At 39.9% G+C, this 22,650-nt stretch overlaps 1 protein-coding gene across 6 annotated transcripts in view; it reads left to right on the top strand.

The window, feature by feature from the left end:
* Positions 1-1,378: 1,378 nt before the first annotated feature.
* Positions 1,379-22,650, top strand: part of slc45a3 (solute carrier family 45 member 3) — a 40,975-nt gene continuing 19,703 nt past the window's right edge. The window contains exon 1 of one of the 6 annotated variants that reach the window (XM_061822922.1): positions 1,379-1,729. The gene's annotated coding sequence lies outside the window, so the exon portion shown is untranslated. Of the gene's footprint in view, positions 1,730-2,154; positions 2,175-2,246; positions 2,391-22,650 lie in introns of those variants that run through there. The other 5 variants (XM_061822921.1, XM_061822920.1, XM_061822916.1 and 2 more) reach the window with 5 other exon arrangements.

The raw sequence follows: 22,650 nt of genomic DNA, 5'->3' as shown, positions 1-22,650 counted from the left end.
GCCCCAGTGGGATATGAACCCACAACCCCTGGTTTACCAAACCAGTGCTCTAACCACTGAGTGTATTCTTGGTAAAAGTTTTGAGTTTAGATCAGTAGGGTATTATTGGTATAGACATGAAAATTACATCAAAATGTTTTGCTTCAACTAAGCTATTTTTTTTTAATCATCGTCATCATCATCAACTGTAAGTTACGTGGCACTTATTTTAAAGTTGGATGTGAGACGATTTACAGGAAGCAAACTTTTTGATGATGAATCACTATTTCAAAGAAGTCTACAACCCCACCCTTTATGTTTTAAAATGCTTTACGGAAAATGATGTGAAACTCCAGGCTGGAGTGTTGCAAAGTTAGGTTACACTATACTCATGCATGTAATAAATAATGTACAATTATGGTACTTTGAGTGCCTGTTGTCCACGATAGTAACTCTAAAGTAAGAAAGAATCTAGAAGTATCTGAACAACAAAGTTTTGGTGATTTTGCGGTCATACAACACCAAAATGGATTTGAAATGAACTGTCAAAATGGGATTGAAGTTTACAGTTTTACCTGTAAGAGATTTCGCGTAGAATTTCATCCACTTTATGGTGGATCGTTTCTACATTTTCCATTCATACATTTTTGCATGCAGCTGACCATGTAGCAGGCACAGCATATGTGTAGTTAAGGGTGGGCATAGGAGGACATGTACCCCTTACTTTTTGCGTCGTTGCCGCGTGCCCTCGGTACAAGGGTGTCGAACAGGGGGTAAAACACTTGATACTGTCAAGGGGGCGTCGCTTGCCACCGTGGGGACCTTTGGTTCAAGACCCAGACTGGACCATCCCTGAGACTCACAGCTGTGGTGTACTTGAGCAAGACACTGATACCCCGAATTCCTCCTTGGGGGGTTGAGCTGCACCCTGCTCCAGCGTGTTCCACTTACAAGTGTGAGTTCACTGTGATGGGGAAAATAGCTTGAATATTGCTTGTAAGACCCCCCCCCCAAAAAAAAAAAAAAAAAAAAGTCGCCGGACACTGCTGCATACTACATTATGACAGTATTATGATGATAAACCTCACTGAGGTCCTGCATGAGCTAAACAGAACCTCTTTACAAAAAATGTTGAATTAGCTAATAATAACTGAAGAAACATAATCTTTACATGTATGCGTTTTTTTTTTTCAATTGTGCAATGAGGATTTTTAAAACGTCACTTTGGGGGAAATAAGTGCAGGGGCTCACGCCCGCTTTGATGTATTTAATGTGTGCACGTGCCAGTTTGTAGTTACTGTCTTCTCATGTCCTTGTTTCTTCTTCCTACATCACGTCACAATAATTGATACCGTATATTACTACGTTATTAGATTGTAAGCAAAGCGTAAGTTTCCCTTATCTCAATTCAAATTAGAAGTATGATTGTCGTAGTACCCAATGTCAGTTTTAATGGCTTCTTAAAAGAGCTTTATCGTGATTTAAACTTGTGACTTGAACACGGAGACAAATTCCTCGTGTTTATAAATACTCGACCATGAAAGCGGATTCTGATTGGCACGGGCTTTGATTTACTTTGGAAGTAACAAGCGGAAGAAGTACGCTTGTCCCTCGTGTGGCTTGATGGTGCTTGTCACTCACAGCTGGCTAGTTGGCCGGCCTCAACTTGAGCAATAGCCGTGCTGTGTCGGGAACGAGCAAGTCGCTGCATGGATTTCCCGGACTTGAACGCAACTGAGACGAACTAAAGGTGAGCTTTACGTTTTCAAACCTCTTAATTAATTTATCCTCAGTTCACCAGCGCTTGATTGTTTCCCGTTTTTTTTTTAATTGTAGTTGACGCTCTAATAAACGAAGCGGCGCAATGTTGGATGAAACTTATTCCTCGTAAGCGACCGCCTGGCGATGTCTGACCGCGACGAAAAGTACGAGTTGTAATTTGCCATTTGATGTCGGCTCTTGTTCCTTTGTAGTCCATTGAAAATGAAGCCGTGGCCTGTGTGTGAGCCGCATGTTAGGGACGTTTCTTTTAGTTTTGAAGCTGCGGACCAAAGGTGTACGTAATGCGTCGTTAGCGTGGGTCCAGCAGCACAGCAGCGTGGTGTTTTTTTTTTTTTTTGCGGGTTAACTTTCCCCCTCACAGCCTGCGTCAGCACGTCTGGCCCTCATCCACGCACTATTCTGCACACACAAGTGTAAGTATCATCGTGCCACGAGTTCTGCGGTTCAGGCGCTTTATAAAACGCTTCTGTCGTAGCAACCTCTTTGTTTAGTTGTGTGTAAACGTCTGGTGCCCCGTGTTACTCAGAGACTCGCTGTTCTGACCCATGAGAACACGAATGGAGTGGAAGGATGGACTTTTTGGTCTCCGACTCACTGGAAAAGCGTGTCATTCTATGCAGCACATCATGGTTGGTGGTTTGTTATTTACGAGCCTGAAAGCAAAGGTGCTCTGCTACTTTGGTTATACGTTTCACTTTTAAGGCAGCTCCCTTCCCTTATGACTCATGCAACCTTGATACTAAATTTACACTCATAGGAAAAGTGATTGATCAACAATGCTCTTGCAATATTTCCATTAGTCATTCACTAAAAATGACCTTTATGGATCAATGCCTAGATTTACACTGCAGCTCCAGGTGCTTATTTCAGAGTTCTCCGATTATATATATATATATATATATATATATATATATATAATTTTTAAAAAAATATATGATCGCAGGTGCTTTTCAACTAACACATACTGTTTTCATTCTTAGAACAGTTGAAACACGTGCAGATGCCAATTAAGATACTCCACAAGTGTCAAAACTGGCATTGACAACATGGAAAGAATCAGGAATACATGCAGTGTACACATTAAATTTTATTTAGTTGGCCCGGGATGATGAAGAGAGTCATTTTGAGACTCTGGGGCACCTAGGCAAGTACAAAAAAAAAAAAAAAAAATCAATAAAATGAAAATAAAAAAACAAGGTGATGGATAAGCAAAGATATATTTTGTTAAATAAATGGTATAAATTGTAATAAATATTATGTGATTCCTGAATATTGAGATGTCATTGCAGTGTACATGGTTAGGAGTTGTGTTGTTATTATGACTTAACTGACTATTAAAGCAAAGTAAGAATTTCATTGCTCAGTACTACCATCGTTGTTACTGTACATAAGACGACAAAGATTGTGAATCTTGAATTAATCCAAAGAAAGTCAGTACCAATAGTGATTGTGTTATTGACCAGTAAAAGCTCATCCATGCTTTTATCTCAAGTAGACTTGACTACTGTACTGGTCTTCTGACCGGACTCCCAAAAAAAAGAGCATTAAACAGCTGCAGCTCGCGTTCTGGCCAAAACAAAGCGGTCAGAGCATATAACTCCAATCCTAAAGTCCTTGCACTGGCTTCCAGTCAGCTTTAGAATAGATTTTAAAGTTCTGTTACTGGTCTATAAATCACTAAATGATTTAGGTCCTGAATACATGAAAGAAATGCTTAGGGAATACACACCCAGTATAGCTCTGAGATCGATTGACTCGGGTCAAATAGTGGAGCGCAGAGTCCAAAGCAAACATGATGAAGCAGCATTTAGCTATTATGCTGCACACAAATGGAATAAATTGCCAACACAGGTGAGGTGTGAATCTTTTTAAATACAGGTTGAAAACTCTTTTTCTCATGCTTTTTAGAATATATCCACTTTTTGATCATAATACTTGGACTGTGTGTGGTTTTAACTGTCTTTTTTCAATATTTTGTCAATTGTATTGTACTTATCCCATTTCAAATGTTTTATCTCTTTGTTTTCAAATGCCTTTAATCATGTTAAGCACATTGAGCTACCTCATGTATGAAGTGCGCTATACAAATAAATTTGCATTACTTTGCTTATTGAATTAGGAAGCACATTACTTTGGGTGAACATAAAATAGAAAAAATATATTGCTAAACTTGAGTAGTTTTCTTGTTTTTGATGCTGTTGTGTGGTTTGGTGTGGCCAAATCTGTGCTTTTGTAGTCATGATCTACTAAACTTTCTTTCGGCTTGTCCCATTAGGGGTCGCCACAGCGATAATCGTAAATTAAATTTGTATAGCCTTTTTGTCAGCATCCAGAGATGTTTAACATAAGTGCAAACAAAGAGATTGGTTAGGAAAAAAAAGGGATGGTGTTTCCATGAAAAGCCTCTTCCCCTTTTTACGTTCGTTCGCTATGCGGGATTGCACCATCCATGCATTTTCCACACTAAGGTTGTGGGTGTGCTGTCATATATCCGAGTGAGCGCCCGGGTACACCCTGTATTGGTCACCAGACAACACAAGTGGGGGTTCACACAGCCAACATTCCACTCTTTCTATCAAGTGCAAAAACAAGATAACTGAAATAATGAAACTTAAAAATACTTGGACATGAAGCTGTCTTTGTGGAAGAGGTAAGACTGGAGAAAATGTTTCCTAGCATTCAGACTTCATGAAAAACAATAACATTTTTAAGTAAATGTCAAAAAAAATTATTGATCTCACCATTCTTCACCCCTTTAGATGCTCCCTGGGAAGAAGCTACACTAGAGATGGGAGAAAATTAAAGGCTTTTAGGTGTGCCTTATAGTATGGAAAATACAGTAACTTAAAACTCTTAATTATCGGTTGATAACCGATCAAGCTGATCAGATAATTGTAAAGTCTACTGGACTGACTTTGTTGTTATTTTAAGTGAGGTTCCATACAATAAATTGTTTTGCAATCATTTCAAACAGCCAGCCTCTCGCGATTGACCAGCGGGACAATGGGGGTCGGGGGGAACGGATGGGGAGGGTGCACACGCGTATCGCCGCGACTGCCGTAAATAGGAGGGCGGGTTGTGAGAACGCGCTCAACGTATTGGCCACACCTGAATCAAGCGACGAGGTAGATGATAGTCTAATGTATATATATTTTTTTTTTGGGGGGGGGGGGGCACACCGTCACATGATCAACCAAAACCGCCTCGCGATCGACGCATTGAGCACCCCTGGTGTAACTGAATTTTCTTTGACATAGGTCATTATGTTGATGACTTTTGACGTAAATGCGGTCACAGTGCGTGAAGCAGTTCTGAACATGCGCTTTTGCCATCACTTTCGTACATGCTCAGTACGGCTAACTTGCATTTCCTGTTTCCGGCTGAATACTGATTGTTTAGGATCAGGCTTATTACCAACGTAGATGAATTAAACAAATAAATTAATGTTGAGACTACACAAAAAAAGCAATGTCTTTCAACATCTATTTTTTCTACTCATAACAAATTTTATGCGCGTGATTTTTCATGCTCAACTGAGCAGATTTGCGAGCGCGATGGCGCATTTGTCAAATCACAGTGACAGATTAACCTATTCTTCACTTGTACTGGGAAAATAGACCAATCTTTATTGTTCTGGTGGTCCATATGCTGAACTCACGTCACAGGGTCCGACATTTTCGGTGGCCTGGGGCCACTACCTGCACACAACACTGGCCAGTACAAATTTACAGTACGAGGCAGGATGTAATGACACGAAGAAACCACGACCAGCACTGCCTAATTGTGTAACCGGGCACGACTTTGTGTTAAGAGTTAAGACGATAGGCAAGTTAACGAAGGTAGTGACGCTAACCTCATAGAGCAGCTGTAGAATGTTAATCTACTTGACTGCAGTTGTACTCTTATTTAAATATAAGACATCGTCTATCATATTGACGGACTAACATTAGCATTTGGTCATGAGAGGGATTTGCCTTCAAATAATGAGTACAGTATTCCCACATACAGACTGGTGTTATAATAGTACTCACAGGCATATATTCTCAATCCGTGAAAGGTGATTTTGTTTTGTGACGTTCTTCTTTTTATTCATTGTTAAAGATGACAGTAAACGGGTAGATCATTGCATGAATCCCACCACACTTCCACCAAGAGGCAAAGGCACAACCAGCCGGAAGAGCAGAGAGTCATTGACTGTATAAAAAAGAATTGTTTTTTTCCCCCGACTGTGACACGAAAACAAACTGTTCCCTTTTTTACGTCAATTATTATGACTAAACTGATTTCTGTATGCCAAATACCAGAATAATGAGAGCAATGTCAATAATAGACAATGGCTAAAAGCATTGGCACGTCATTAGTAGGCAATATGGCGAAAAGCAACGGGACGTCTTGAGCCATGAATTGAAAACATATTTTCTGTGTATTATTTCAAAGTATATTTCCTTGTTAATTTATTTTTTTTGGGCTGAACTCATTCAATGCATTGATGGCTATTGAATTCAGATATCCATGTTAAATATGGAGGACTGGCAGGGTTTTCAAGTTTTATGTAAAGTTGAACTGAGGTAGTTGAATAAATACTTTATAGGGCTGTCACTATTGTAGAAATGATTCGCATAATTATTGTTGGTAAAATAATGGTCACCCTCACACTATTAAAACACTTATTTACTGCTAAGATGACTTTTGTTCTCATATATGAGCTATTGACTTCAGTCCTTAAACTATTGGTACTGAGTATATGTTGTAAATTTACTGTACTGAAAAAGAGCCTGCTAAATGGATAGCAATCATGATTCTGATTAGTGCACTCATGATTACCAGTTTAGGTAAAAAAAAAAAAAAAACAGTAAACAAAACCCAACTACTATTCAGGTCACTCAAAGATCATGTTACATTATACATCTCACTGTGTCTCTAAAATCACTTACAGACGCTCCTCTTTCATGTTTGGCAATTTTTTAAGTGGCCCAGCACTGTGAAAGTCTGCAATAAATGTATGTAGAGAACATGGCTTGAGATGCTCACTACAGTAAAATTTCTGGATTCTTGAGGGATCTGCGACAACCTCATAGGGCCATTAGGTTTTGGGTGTAAAACCTGTACGGTGCATCTTGGAGAAGACAGATTCTTGCTTTTAAGTGGGCTTTACACTGCATAGTTAATTTGTAGGGAAAAAATGCTTGCAATGCTAAGGCTAAACCAGCTGGCTGTACTTCTGAGGGTGTCTTACTGTCTAATATACTGTACAGTACAACCCCCAACCCAAAGCAAGCACAGGGATAATCGTACACTGTCTAGGATACCGAGCTACTTAGGCAGACGGAAGGCTTTGCACATTTAATCACTCATAGGCTCTTAACTAAACTTTAAGGAGGGCTTATTGTGCTTTCCATGTGGAACTGGATTCTCAATAAATAACTGCATATTTTTTTTAAAATCAGGCAGAACCTTAAGTTCTTGCTTTACCATTAGGTTGCCATTACCGGTGTATCTTTGCTTTTTAGAAATCTTTTTTTCACTTAATGCCAACTCACTGGTTAATCTTCAGGCTGAAGCTAGCCGGTGTGATATATATAACCAGTTGGAAGCCTGCTGAAGTGTGTTTTTCTGCGTTTGAATATCTTGTGCTTTGGGAATATAACCTTATGAAAGAGCTCTTCAACCCATAATGAATTTGCAAATAATGTATCATAATGATGCCTTACAAATGTATAAATGTAAGTATCAGGTGTGTTAGGTCATCTTAAGTTCTGACTCGATCAGTTTTGTCAACTATGTGAGCTTTCCTAGGCTTTTTTTCACTTTGCAAACACCCAAGTAATACTCATTTGTCTGGTAATCTGGTTGACACTCAAGAATTTGTCATTTCAAGCCACAACGATTCACAATGCTGTCATGCTCAAGTTTCGACAAATTTATTCACTTTTTGATTTACTCATCAACCATCTTTTAATGTTGTATACCCAGTTGTTCCTTTTTGGAACATATATACATTCAAGGAATTGTGTTGAGTAATGCGATGAAATGTTAACAGTTCTTAATGTGTTTTGCATTTTTTAAAAACTCCCCTTAGTATGGCATTCGGTATAATTCCTGTTATTTGCCATCATAAAACTATTAAATGTGTAATTTTAAATAAGCGATGATTCGACTCTGCTTTGAGGTTCTACTGTTCTGCTTGTGGAAAATCAATGTTGGTTATCTTACTAGCAAATTTAACTGATCTTATTGGTCAGTTCTGCTTGTCTTTTATCATAATCTCTTTAAATTACTTCAAAATCAACTTGCGATGCTTTTCTCACAAAGCGAATATTTACTTGTTAATAATTGCATGATCAGTGAGATCATTTGTTGCTGCTGGAGGGGGAGTTGAAAAACCACTAAATCAAAAGCAAGAACACCTAGAAAATTTCCTCCCAATGGCACATTATGAAGCCACTCTAACTCCCTACCACCCGCGGAGGGGGCTGAATACTTAGCAATCACTTTCTTTACTGCTGAATCTTTCTTTGACAAGAATCAGAGGAGCACGAACGGTTTCGTCCCAGTTCTGTGCAGGCACTAAGGGTCAAAGTCTCCCTGTAATAGCTGGACAAAAGCGAACCTTACATTTTTAGTGGGGCAGAGAGCCAGAGATGTTGCTCTTTTGTAAGTTACCAAGTACTTATTTTCCACCTTAACTAGCTTATACATTTTTTAAAAAGTTATACAGTGACTTTTGGATATATTTTTCCCCCTCATTTGTTTCTCATTTGAGGTATCATGACAATTACAGGCCTCTCATCTTTTTAAGTGGGGAGAACCTGCACCATCGATGGCTGACAATGGCTTTTTTACCCTTACTGCATTATATAGAGCAGGTTGGTGAGTGTGACTCGTCTCGTAAAAAATGTTTTATGGCAATATTGCTGATATTGTCAATTGATTTTGAAATATTACTTAATCAGCTACCCCTGTCGGAGAAGCTCTCCCAACATGGTTATTTGACTCATTTTGGGCTTGCTTTTTTTCCCGGGATCGCGTGATGGAGATGAGCATTTTGACAGGCCAGGTGAATGCACAGGATTAAAAAAAAAAAGTCGTTTGGGCACCCTTCGGTGTTTTAGGTCATAGACATGATAAACAGGTAAGCCAACGGTATCAAAAGCAGATGATGACAGAAACATCGAGAGAGCCGTAAAGAAAGATCCAATGACAACAGTCAGTGAGATAACATCCACAGGACATGGGTTACTGTATCACAATACACTGTTTGAAAAAAGCTTTGAGAGAAGAAATATACAGGCCTTACCACAAAATTATCAACCATCAGCAAAAAGAATCTGAAGACCAGATTGGATTTGCAAAGAAATACAGAGATGACCCACAAACGTTTTGCAACAAGGTTTCATGGACTGATAAGACCAAGGCTAACCTCGAAATCCAGTGATGGAAAGGCCAAATCACGGAGAAAGAGGGAGGATCTGCGCATAATTCAAAATACACAAGCTCATTTGTGAAGGATTGTGTAGGTAATGTCATGACTTGGGCTTGCATGGCTGCTTCTGGAACAGGTTTACTAGTGTTTATTGAGGTACTACATAATGGTATCGGCAGAGTGAATTCTAAAATGTACCATTTTGTGTGGCAATTCAAAGACAAATGCATACACATTTGTTGGGAGATGCTTCATCATGCAGCAAGACAATAACTAAATCACACTGAATTAACAACACAACAAAGGACTTCATTGGGGGGGAGTAGAAAGTCGTAGATTGCCCAAGTCAGTCACCAGACCTTAACCCAATAGAGCATGCATCTTACCTCCTGAGCGGATACTGAAGGGAAAAACCCGCAGAAACAAACAAGAAGTGAAAGAAGCTGCTTTAAAGGACTGGAAAAAGCATTTCAAATGAAGAATGCAACAGTCTGAAGTCAATGTGTTGCAGTCTTGATTTAGTTATTGCAAGTAAGGGTTGTGCCACCAGATAAATGTTATTAATTTTAAGTGAATTTAATAATGTCTGTTCCAATACTTTTTTCTCACTTAAGGAGTGGTTGGCTTCAATGAAAGTGGGGGGGGGGGTCCTCTCCTCAGATGTTTAACACATTTATATGTTAAAAAAAAAAAGATGGAATTCTGAACTGTTGTCTCATTGCCAGCTTTTGGCCCCAAACTGAAATGTCTTCAGTATACAGTAAAACAAAACCAAAGTAACTGAACTTGCTGTTCCAATGCAAAGAAACTCAATATCAGTCACTATGATTTGATGAGCACAACAGCACTCGCACGCCATCGCGCTCACAAATCTGCAGTCAAGCACAAAAAATTACGTGCGTAACATTTGTTACGAGTAGAAAAAATAGATACTGAAAGATGTTGCTTATTTTGTGTAGTCTTGACATTAATTTACTTGTTTAATTCATCAACGTTGGTAATAAGGCTGATCCTAAACAATCAGTATTCACCCACAAACAGGAAATGCAAGTTAACCGTACTGAGCATGTACGGAAGTGATGCCAAAAGCGCATGTCCAGAGCTGTTTCACGCACTTCGAGCGCATTTACGTCGATAGTCATCAACATGATGACCCATGTCAAAGGAAATTCAGTTACACCAGGGGTGCTCAATGCGTCGATCGTGAGGCGGTTTTAGTTGATCGTGTGACGGCATGCCCCGAAAAAAAAAAAAAAAAGACGGTAGACTATCATCCACCTCGTCGCTTGATTCAAGTGTGGCCAATCTGTCGACCGCACGCACATAAAGGCGGGTTCTCACAAGCCGCCCTCCTATTTACGGCAGTCGCGACGTTGCGTGTGTACACCCTCCCCCTCCGCCCCCCACTGCCCCGCTGGTCAATCACGAGAGGCTGGCTGCTTGAAAAGTAGGTCTATGGACAAGCCTAACCCTGAGTTACATTGAAAACATTTCTGGGATATAACACAGGTAATGGTACAGTATCTAAATAATCTAAATAATTACTATGAGATTGTGATTTATTTTGACTTGATCTATGTTCTAACGTTAGACTAGCCTGTCCATATATCTAAATGCGACCGGTCATTTTCCCTGTGGTACGCGTTATCTTGAAGTTGAAAACTTTTCCCCTCTACATGCTTTAGGAAGATATCACTTTCATTAATGGATTAACAATAGATACTGTAAATTAAGATAGATTATAAGAATACATCACGATTGCCGACAGGAATGTTTGTTCCAATGTATCGCTAGCTTGTTGCCACTAACGCCGATTATATTGAACAAAACTTTCAGCATTGTCAAAACATTGCGGGTATAGAGTGTTCGTTTTTATTCCTTGAGAGTCCAGGGCATTTAACATTTCTTCAGATAAAGTTTGTCAGATCAAGAATTTTTCTTGATGAAAAATTTTAAATCTCATTTTATATCATGTTCTACTAATTTCAGTTGAAATTGGAAATGATCATTTCTAAGTTTGAATCTTTTGTTTTCTATTTTTATTAAGTATGTTGTTTATTTTTATTTTTAATTTACAGTTATGTTATATTAATCCAGTAAGCTATTTTAAGGTCTGGAGATTCCAACCCTAATCACACCCGCAACTTTATCTCCGACCATGACTGGTGGACCACACACATAACTTTATATCTGCGAGCATGACTGAGCACACCTGTACATTTTTCAAATGTGAATGACTGCAATATGCTTTACAACAACTTTCTTTCGCCTCGTCCTGTTTGGGGTCGCCACAGCGTGTCATCTGAGATGAACGCTCATATTTGTTTTAATGGTTTAAAAGTACATTTGGAAAAAAGCATGTAAAAACAATTCAGAAAACAGACTAAAATTACCCCAAAAAGCATATAGATGTTACATTGTTCAGGTTATCCCTCAAAATTAATTTCATAATATAATAGTATCGTGGATTCTCATTAAAATGGTCTAAAAACAATTTAAAAACGCATTGTATCACTATTATTGGACATATTCACAGTAACATTTGTATTACTTGTTTGTCAAAATATCTCAGGGATTATACTTTACCGCCCTTGCCCTCCATTTTTTTTCAATTTTTTTTTCTTTCTGAAAGTTCCTTTTAAGCGTGCAGTCCCATTTTATGCAAATGAGCCACTTGACTGCTGGGCAAATGGTAACTACGGCTTCAATGACCATGACGACTTGAGGTGGAGCAATGGTGTTGCAATGAGGCAAGCTGTTTCTTTTTTTTTTTTAATTTACATATGTAGTTGGAATTTTGACAAATCTTTCAAAGGTCTTTTGATTCCATTGTCTAAGTTGCAGTAACTGAAATCTTCATATCTATGTCGTCAAAATTTTTGGGTACACCGTGTGTTACAGCACTTTTTACATGCAGTCTGTGTCCCAAATTATTTACCAACACCTTAAAGTAAAGATATAAAGTTATGGGTGTGGTCCACCAGTCATGGTCGGAGATAAAGCTGCGGGTGTGATTAGGGTTGGAATCTCCAGACCTTAAAATAGCTTACTGGATTAATATAATATAACTGTAAATTAAAAACAAAAAAAAAACAAATTCCTCTTGTCAACAGTTATGTCATAATGAATTATATTAATATACTAATCTGTAGTTGAGGAGTAAGCTATGCCATCAAAGAAAGAGAATTCAAAACTCAAAGAAATACTTTATCGTAGTTTCCTGTAGATTGCTTTAAAAATAAACAACACATTGTTGTTGTCCTAAGCAATGTGCTTTGCTTCACAAATTCCATTCACTGACCTCACGTAGTACCACCCACGTCGTTCAAGTCGAGATGAGACCACATGGCAATGAAAGCAAAACAGCTTCCAGTCCAACTCTCGTCTTGTGGAAGGAGAACAGATGCCGATGAACCTGTCACTTTTCTTTAAAGGGGAAATCCAGTGCTTGCATTAACAGTGTATCAAATTGGTGACGTAAAATGTACCCTATTTTCACAATGTGATGTTAAATCCTCTCTGAGGCCCCGTAGCTCAATGGTTAGAGCACTGGTTTGGTAAACCAGGGGTTGTGGGTTCGTATCCCATTGGGGCCTCCACTCCCTGAGAAGGGTTGCGTCAGGAAGGGCATCCGGCGTAAAAATTGTGCCAAACATATATATGCGTTCATCTGAGATGATACGCTGTGGTGACCCCGAAAGGGACACGCCGAAAGAAACACACAGATGTTAAATCCTCTCTCATTCAATAGTGTTTTTAGAAGATTTTTATCGACAATTACGAATTTTCAGGGGCGATGCTATTTTCACGAGTCTCGTTATCTACGTGGGCGTATGTGACGTGTCCCGTGCCGTTCCCAATGCTGGATTACATGGGACACCATTAAACCCAGTGCTGATTTTTCGGATTTATCATCATCTGATGAAGAAATAACAGTATCAGTTGAATGGGAAGACAGGAATGCTTCCATACAGATTTGAACCTTTGGATGTAATTAATGTTGAATATTCGGATGGTTCTTCGAGCAGAATGACGCTGAGTCTGACTACTCGGAGGCCTACGCGTGGGACGCAAGTGCGTAAACAAAGGCCCCCGGAGCTCCGGGCCGGGAGCCGCGGATGGTTCTTTGGACGGGAAAGACGTGGAGTCTGACGAACAAGCCGAGCTTCGGGGTCCGGCGATTGAGCTCTGGCGGTGGCCGCGAGCTGAGGTTCCAGGCCGTTAGCCCTGGACGCCGAATCTAGGCTAAAGGCCTCCGCCAACACCGAAGGCAGGCCACGAGCTCCGGCGGCTTTAGCCTAGCTTCGGCGTCCGGGGCTAACAAAGCGGGTAGCGGGGGGCCACGAGCCAAGCTTCCAGGCAGTGGAGGCTGTTATCCCCGGACGCTGAAGCTAGGCTAAAGGTCTCCGCCACCACTGAAGCTCGGCTAAAGGCCTGCTCCGCCTGAAAGCTTGGCTTGCGGCCCACCTCCGGAGATCGTTTGTCAGGCTCCGCGTCGTTCCTGAGCGAAGAACCATCCGCGGCTGCCAGCCTGGAGCTCCCAGGGGCTTTTGTTTACACACTTATGTCACCCGTAGACCTCAGATAAGTCAGACTCGGGGTCATTCCGCCCGAAGAACCATCCGAATATTAGACATTAATTACAGCCGCTGGTTCAAATCTGTATGGAAGTATTCCTCTGTCTTCTCGATAACTGATACTGCTATTTCTTCATCAGATGAGGATAAATCCGAAAAATCAGTGCTGGGCATAATAGTGTCCCATGTAATCCAGCGTTTGGAACGGCACGGGACACGTCACATACGCCCACGTACAGCATGTGACTCACGAAAATGGCAGCGCCCCTGGAAATTCGTAATTGTCCTCAAAAATCTCATCAAAACACTATTAAATGAGAGAGGATTTAGCATCATATTGTCAAAATAGGGTACATATTACATAACCTATTGGACACACTGTTCATGCATAGCACTGGATTTCTCCTTTAATTCCCCATCAATGATAAGCACTGCTTTGACGCACCAGGGTGCTAAAGGCACAGTTTAGGTACAAATAGGGAAATACAAATACAAATAGGCTTGTCCATAGACATTTTCGCAAAGTGACTGAACCAAATGTTTGCACAGCACAGGCGCACACTCAAACTGTTCGCTGCCAAATGCACAGGTTTGTATGATAGTACGAAGAAGTCAAGAAGAAAGGTGCCTCTTCTTGCAGCTAAAAACTTCCAGGAAAACAAGTAAAGGAGGTTTCAAACTTTGTGGTTCTGTTTTGAAGAGCATTTCTGTGGTCACCACAACATATTACAAGGGTTCTCTTTCAAATGGCAGGATGAAATGGATGCTACTGAATGTAACACGGAGAGACCTTTGATATGTGAGCTGGCTTTTGGCCCGTGAAGTGATCATGCTCATTTCATTCAATAAATGTGTGTCGCTAATTTGGAGCTGTGTACTGTTGTAGACGCCTAGTTTTGGCGTGTGGCAAACGGAAGGATGCATCCACTCAGACCCACAGTACAATTAGCGTTACTTACATTATTTGTCAATAGCAAACTATGCAGTTTGTGATCCCGTATTGGCAGCACAGTGTGCTATGCATGCTTGGTTCATTGTGTCAAATTAAAACGCAGGGACAAAAGTTTTGCAAACCAGTAAAGGAGACCGCGGCGGGTTATAACTTTTTTGTGGTCTTTTTTTGAAGACTGGTTCTGTGGTCACTGCATATTACAAGGGTTCTCTTTCACGTGGCAGGCTGAAATGGATGCTATTGAATGGAAAGGGTTGAGGGGGGGACCTTTGATATGTGAGATGGCCTTTAGCCTATGAAAGGATTATGCTCATAATTTCAGCCAATAAGTGTGTATCTCGCTACTTTGAAGCTGTATTGTCGTAGACTTGTACTTTTCCCGTGGCAAATTGATGGGTGCATGCGCACAGACCCACAATCACATTTGTGTTGCTTACACTATTTGTCAATAGGAAAAAATATGCTGTTTGTGTTGCCCTTTTGGCAGCATGATTTGCCACGCACGCTTGAGTCATTGTGCGTAGTTAAAACGGAAGGGACAAAAGTTGTGTCTTGAGTTTTTTTTTTTGTGTGTGTCTGCTGGGAGGCACTTTGTTTGGTACAACTGATGGTTGATATTTCCTATTCTCCCAGACAGCCAAGCGCTTTCCTCATCATCTTGAATAGTGAGCAAATGGCCAGACTAAAATGTGTTTGTCCTTCTGAGTGTGCAGTTATGTTTCTAAATCAACACAATGGGAAGAAATAGAGAAAAATCACCCACATTTGCATTAATAAACAGAGTATAAAGTGGCCTTCAGATTGGATAGACTCCAGCACGCCTCTGTTACACTAGTGAGGATAAGGTGTAAGGAAAATGGATGCATGGTTGAACATTTTATTGAAGCGTCGCCATTAAAATGTTATCTGCAGTCTTTGCGCTGTGATAAAACAGTCTGTGCTAAGTTTTTTAAAATTGAGACTTCAGCATATGAAACATTACCTTTACTCTAATGACAATTGTTGGTTGTACAGTCTGCGCTTCTAAAGAGAGTCCAATTCTAAATGGAGCCAACCTCGTTATGAAAGCATGTGCATACGTAAGCAACATTACGGTTTATTTTTGCTTTATTCCTTTTTATTTCTTTTATATTTTATTTTTTCTTTACTATTTATTTTTCTTTTATTCGCTTAAGATTTAATTTTTTTTTTCAAATGAGTTGTACAGGGTATGTGTCACAAAGGTGAAAAAAGCTGTGAAAATATTTAAATGAGTTTTGTTTAATTAATAAAGAAACATATTGATAACAAGGCTGTCACCATAAATTATACACCATAGACTCTTCAGAAATAATAAAATTGAGTTTGAAATACTCTACTAAGACAATTTAGTTCAATAAATTCAATCAAAGTGCTAATTGTTGTCCATTTAACTTTTATAACGCGTGAATAGTTTAAGTGTTATGATTTGTGGAAAAAACATCACATAATCACTCCAATATATGTTACGACTTGACTTACAAGTTGCTTAACCGAGTCAGGACATGACGTGACTTGACTTGCTTGAGTCTTAGTTATCACTTGACACTTGTCTTTTGCACACTTACTCCCACTAGTGATAAAACTATCCATCCACCCATTTTCAGAGCTGCTTCTCCTCATAAGGGTCACGGAAGTGCTGGAGCCTATTTCAGCTATCTTCGGGCAGGAGGCGGGGTACACCCTGACAGGACAGATAGAAACAACCAGTCACACACACTCACAATTACACTTACGGACAATGTAGAATCTCCAATTAATGTATGTTTTTGGGATGTAGGAGGAAACCGGAGTGCCTGGAGAAAAGCCACGCAGTCACTGGGAGAACATGCAAACACCACACAGGTGGGCCTGGGATTTGAACTCCGGTCCTCAGAACTGTTAGGCCAGTGCTTTAACCAGTTGCGCTACCATAGGGCGTGATAAAACCATTTTTGAATTTAATTTTTTTTTTACGTTATTAATTACTTAATGCCTACCGTGTGGTTCAGTTTCAGTAATTCACTCTCCATTATTAACGATACTGTGCTGGTGTGCACCAGAAGACCCCGTGTTCATAGCATTATGGGACTTGATAAACCATTTTTTTCCCCCATGTTTGATCACATTATTTTCTCCAGGCTGTAAAAGAATTACTCATTCTTTACATAATACAAGCTAATGGGTATACATGCTTACTCTTGTAGCTACTTCACGTATTTACTTAAAGGTTAATTTGTTGTGGAAGCACGTAATGAGTCTTTGATTCCGCCAGTCCAGTCTTTGGTGTTTTGTATGATGTGGCTGACATTTCATTTCAAATAGCTCGTTGCTGTTAAGCTTTGAGAAGTCGCCCTTTTGCTCCATTTCTGGCTTGCACTATGGAGTTTTTTGGTTTTTATCTAAACAGAGAGCAGTGTGTCATACGTAGCTTATTATAGGTAATGCCGATTTTGACAGTGTCTGGAGAACGCATGTTTGTGGAAAAGGGTTCCGCAGAATTTAAATGTAGCTTTTTTGAATGTGGAGGGTTTACATGTTTTATCCAAAGCTTGTAATTAAAGTTACTAATTATGTTGGTAATGAAAACATCATTCCACAAGGACACTTAAGAAGCATTTGACTGGATTGCATTGATTGTGGAAAAGTAAGATTTTATTTATTTATTTTTTTAACTGGACAAAAGTGAGTACAAATTACAAGTGTTTTAACACTTTAAAATTAAATACTTTGTAATTGTTATGAAACTTTAAATAGTGGAAATGTAAAAACTACATATTCACTTTGGGCCAGATTTCTCGATGCCTTCTTTTTATTTTGTTCTGTCGTTTCCGTACACTTGAGTCAAAAAACCCTGCAGCTCCTCACTTTCATGACTGTGGTCATTCTGCTGTCCACTTAAGTCTATCTCTTGGTCTTCTTCTGGGCATTTGCACACTTTTTGGGAGTAGTCACCCTAAAATGTGGGTGTTCATTCACATATTCCGCCTAAAAGTTTCTCCTTTCACACTCTTAAAAGGTGGAGTAAATCTAACGCCCCCCGAAGGTGCAACATGATATTGCACGTTTTGTTATGTTCTCATGCTCTAAGCCTCTGACAGCATGGTGGGGGCCCAGCGGCTGACACTGCATGATGGACACCTAGCCCATTTGTGCCCCCCGACTACACAACAGCCATAATTTGTCGCTACCACTTTACTCTGTTTGACATCTGAATGTCGACATGTTAGCGTTTCAAACATGCTGCATGGCAGCTTGGGAGTTTGTCCACAAGCGACGTTCACAACTGTGGCTATCTTTATGACACCATGGTGTGTTGGATTTTGAATCATTTTGCCCGTATTTCCTCCCCGCGTTTTTCCGGGCCCGGTGTGTCCAAGACCGCTGGCAGGAGTTAGCAGTTACCAGGCCATTGCCGTGGAGAGGAAAAGTGCGTCAGAGAGAAAGTGAGTGGATACAGGGAACGCTCACATTTTTAAGGTTGCGCCACCCAGTGAGTGTACCTGGGATAAAGGTGGATAGATAAAAGATTTGAGTGGATGGAATAGCATCCTTTTCTTATTACTTTGTACTTACAGATTATTGATTCTAAAAATGTATCCATTTGGTGGAGGGAATTTTGCCATTTCCGGCTGTTAGAACCTGGTATTAATCGCAGATCCCCCCCCCTCCCCTTTTTTTTTTTTAAACACATATAACCTTAACAGGCAGAACTGTAATCTTTTCTTCCCCAATTAATGACTGTACCATGACATCGGTATATGTTAGATAAGCATTTGTCCTTGGACTTGGGTAATCCCTCCACTGATGAGATCATTTTGTGTATTTTTTTTAAAGCAAGGATTTAATTCATATTGGATGCCCTCGTTATAAATTTCACATTTATCATCTGGTATTTCCACTTGTCCTCTCGGATAACAGGGTGATGATCAACCTTCATCTAAAGTGGTATTTTCTGAATTCTCTTAATTCCAGTGAAGCCACTCCTGTTACATGGGTGCAGATGTTTCCTCGCACTCTGTCTTCAGATTGATCGGCCTCTTGGTTCCAGAAATGGAGATTCCTTAAACCTGCTCATATTGTAATGACATTATTCACCCCCCACGCCCCACCCCAACACTAACCAGCTTCCCTTTTACAGCTCCCTCTGCTCCACATTTTCTCTCCTCAATTTTATTAAATTAAAATCCTTTATGTATGGGGCTGTTCTTGGTTTACTGGCATGGGGGGAGACTATACTTAGACTCATAGTAGTCTGTTGGAGGTGGAGATTTTGTGAGCTTTGTGTGTGTATGTGTGTGTGTGCGCATGTGCATATATACGTGTCGACTCAAATAGGGTTAGTGGTGGTTAACCCATCTTACAGGGTCAGGCAGTGAAGGAGTGACGAAGTGTGACTAATGGGAGGGATGAAGGAAAAGGTGGCTCTGTAGAGCAGGGAACAGTGGATGTAGACTGGAGTGGGATAAAGAAGCAAGTGGAGTGGAGCAAGAAGCTAAAAAGCTTGACCAAAGCCACTCTGTGATTTCATATGGAGGGAAAATGGACATGATCCACCATTATCACCAGTATTTATCTTTTTTTTTTTTTTTTACTTTTAACCTTCAGATCTTTGAGTGGTGAGTATCATTTTTCATAAATTGTTCCATTATGGATTACAATAAATTATCATACATTCTTCTGTAATTCAGACATTTATTCGGTGGCTCCTTTGCTGTAAAATTACACACACACAAACACACATTTCTATTAAGCTTTTTTTTTTTCAAAGATGTGAGTAGATGGTAGGTATCAATTTCAAAACTTTACATCAAATGTATAACTATTTGCTATTGATATTGTTGATTAATGTTAACTCAATCAGATATACACAGTACTGAAAAATTGTTGACTCCATTCTAAAAAAATTTTATTTTTGCACATTTTCTCCACTTTAACAAATAAAACCCAATTGAATTTAAAATGCTGTTTTCAAATGGGGATTTCATTTATTAAAGAAAATAACTTTGCAAAGTTACCTGCCTTTGTGTGGAAAAGTAATTATCACCCTTGTTTAATCATGACTTGTATGTAATCACAATTTTTGGTTAATTTTCACTGATCACATTCAAGCCTAATAACCTCCCAGAGCTGTAGAATCTAGTAATTAAAGGAAATCTGTCCCGACAAAATCTATAAAAGCTCTAAAAAAATTACACGATCCCAAAAAATTCCAGAACAGATGAAAAATAAACTGACATCTGTCTGGAAAGAGTTACAAAAGCTATTTCTAAAGCTTTAGGATTCCAGCGAACCATGGAGAAAACATGGAGCAGTGGTAAATCTTCCCAGGAGTGGCCTACAAAGATTACCCCTAGAGAATAGCAATGACTCGTCATGGAGCTCACAAAAGAACTCAGGACAACTTCTAAAGAGCTGCAGGCTTCTTTGGCCTCAGTTGAGGTAACTGTTCATGACGCAATAATAAGGATGAGGCTGGAAAAAAATGGCATCCATGGCACATTTTCAAGGCATAAATAACAAAATCTTCTTACTTTTGCCAAAAAGATCTGAATAATTTCCAAGACCTTGGGGGGAATATTATATAATATATGGACTGACAAGATGCAATTTGAGCTTTTTGGAACATGTGTGTCTGGTGTGAATCTTAAGACAGCATTTCATATAAAGTCAAACGTGGTGGTGGCAGTGTGATGGTCCTGAACTGCCTTTCTCCTTCAGGACCGTGAATTCTGGTCTTTAACACAAAATCTTGAAGGAGAATGTTCAGCCATCACTTTGTGACCTCAAGCTGTACCACACTTTCATTCTGCAGCAGGATAACAATCCAAAACAGCACCAAGTCAACTTCTGAATGGCTTAAAAAAACATAGGTTTTGGAGTGGCGTAGACCAAGTTCATACTTGAATCAGTATGAAATCCAGTGGCATGAACTTAAAAAAGCCATTCATGCTTGAAAACCCTTCATTTTACTGATTTCAAACAAATGAGACAAAAGAGTGAGCCAAAATATCTCCCCATATTAGCCTTAGGGGGCCAATACTTTTTCACACAAGGACAGGAAACTGATTTTTTTTCCCTAATAAATGAACTCAGCATTTAAAAAAAAATGTACTTTAAGTTCACTTGGATTGAATTTGTCCGATATTTACATTTGTTTTGACGATCTTAAACATTAAAGTGGGGGAAATTAATAAAAATGTAAAAATCACAGTCAGCTTTATTGGCCAAGTATGTAAGAACACAAAACAAATTTGTCTCCGGTAGTTGGAGCCACCCTTCCATGACATACATGTTGAGTACGAAAAACAATCGACGATTGACTAGCAGTATTTTTTAACTCACAATTGTGCAAAGGATGCAGTCATCAAGCATTTAGAGCAGATAGAACGCCCATTAGAGCAATAGTTCAGTGTAATGACCATTGTGCAAAGGGTGTCAAAGTATACAGTTTAAAGTGACTAGTTGTGCGATTATCGTGTATATAATACTAATACGAATTGACCCAGAAGGATGTGACAAAAACAACTCAAGGCAGAAAATTGGCAGCATGTTGCAGTTGAATTGTAAGTTAGCTGTTCAAGAATTTTCAGAATTTAATTGCAAGAGGCTAGTTTTGAGTTGCGCAGATGGGTAGCAACTCGCCGATGGAAGAAGCTGGAAGAGCTGGTGTCCAGGATGTGGAGGTTCCGATCCTTACCGCCCTTGCCCTAGTTCAGGTGACGTGCAAGTCCTCGAGGGTGGCGTTCGGTGAAAACCCCGGAACTAAATCTGATGGAGGTATATAGTACTGATGCAATGACTGATGTGTAGAACTGTCTCAGCAGCTCTTGTGGCAGGCTGTGCTTCCTCAGAAGCCACAAGAAGTGCATCCTTTTCTGGGCTTTTTTGAGGATGGATTTGATGTCTGTCTCCCACTTCAGGTCCTGTGAGACTGTTTTTCCAGGAACTTAAAAGTCTCAACGGTTGACACAAGACAGTTGGACAGCGTGAGGGGGCAGCTTTGTTAAAGATGCCTACTTTACTTTTACATGGCCCTGTAACTGCTCTTGTGAATACATGTAAATGCACCTGGTGTAGTTTAATGAAAACCCAAGTGTTGCATCTCTTTATCAGTTGTCCTCTCCATTCACAATAGGTTTTCCATCCCTAGAATGCAACATTCTTTCTGGAGCCAGGTTATCGGCCTCATTGAGTCACAGTAGGCTCCACAGCTTAACTGTGCTGTGGATCATTGTTGTGCATTTGCATGAGCCAGCGCGATAACCGGCAACTCCCTAAATTGTTGCTGCCTGCAGTCAAAGGTGAGCAGGCCCACAGAAATGGTGCTGCATTCCTCTTCGGTTAACATGATAAGTCGATGTTTTTGGGCGTTTTTTGGTGGGCCTCTCCAGAATAGGGCTTTTAGGCAAGAGATGAACCTTTTTTTTTTATCCATATTACATTTTCTACACCACTTATCCTCACTAGGGTCGCGGGTATGATGGAGACTATCCCAGGTAATTACAGGTGTGAGGCAGGGTGCACCCTGAACTGGTTGTCTGCCAAGCACAGGGCATATATTAAACAACTATTCACATTCACACCTATGAGCAATTCAGTATTCAATAAACCTACTATGCATGTTTTGGGGATGTGCGACGAAACCAGAGTACTTATAAAAAAACATGCAGGAATGGGGAGAACATGCAAACTCCACTCAGGCACGGCCAGATTTGAACCCCGGTCCTCAAAACTGTGAGGGAGATGTGCTCATCTGTCATCAACCTTGCGGCTAAAAGTTGTTTATGCAACTTGTATTCTGTCATCAAATCAATAGTCAATATACTGTTTACATCAATTGCGGGTCTTGTTGTCACAATGCAAGATTCCGGATGTAGGATTTTTGGCAAGTTACTATAAAATGGATAATAAGGGTCTTTTCCGACAACCTTGACACC

Source organism: Syngnathoides biaculeatus, chromosome 6 (assembly GCF_019802595.1).
Source record: "Syngnathoides biaculeatus isolate LvHL_M chromosome 6, ASM1980259v1, whole genome shotgun sequence".
NCBI classification, from domain to species: Eukaryota; Metazoa; Chordata; class Actinopteri; order Syngnathiformes; family Syngnathidae; genus Syngnathoides; species Syngnathoides biaculeatus.
Note: the sequence above shows the minus strand (reverse complement) of the source record. Positions and strands in the feature narration are given on the sequence as shown.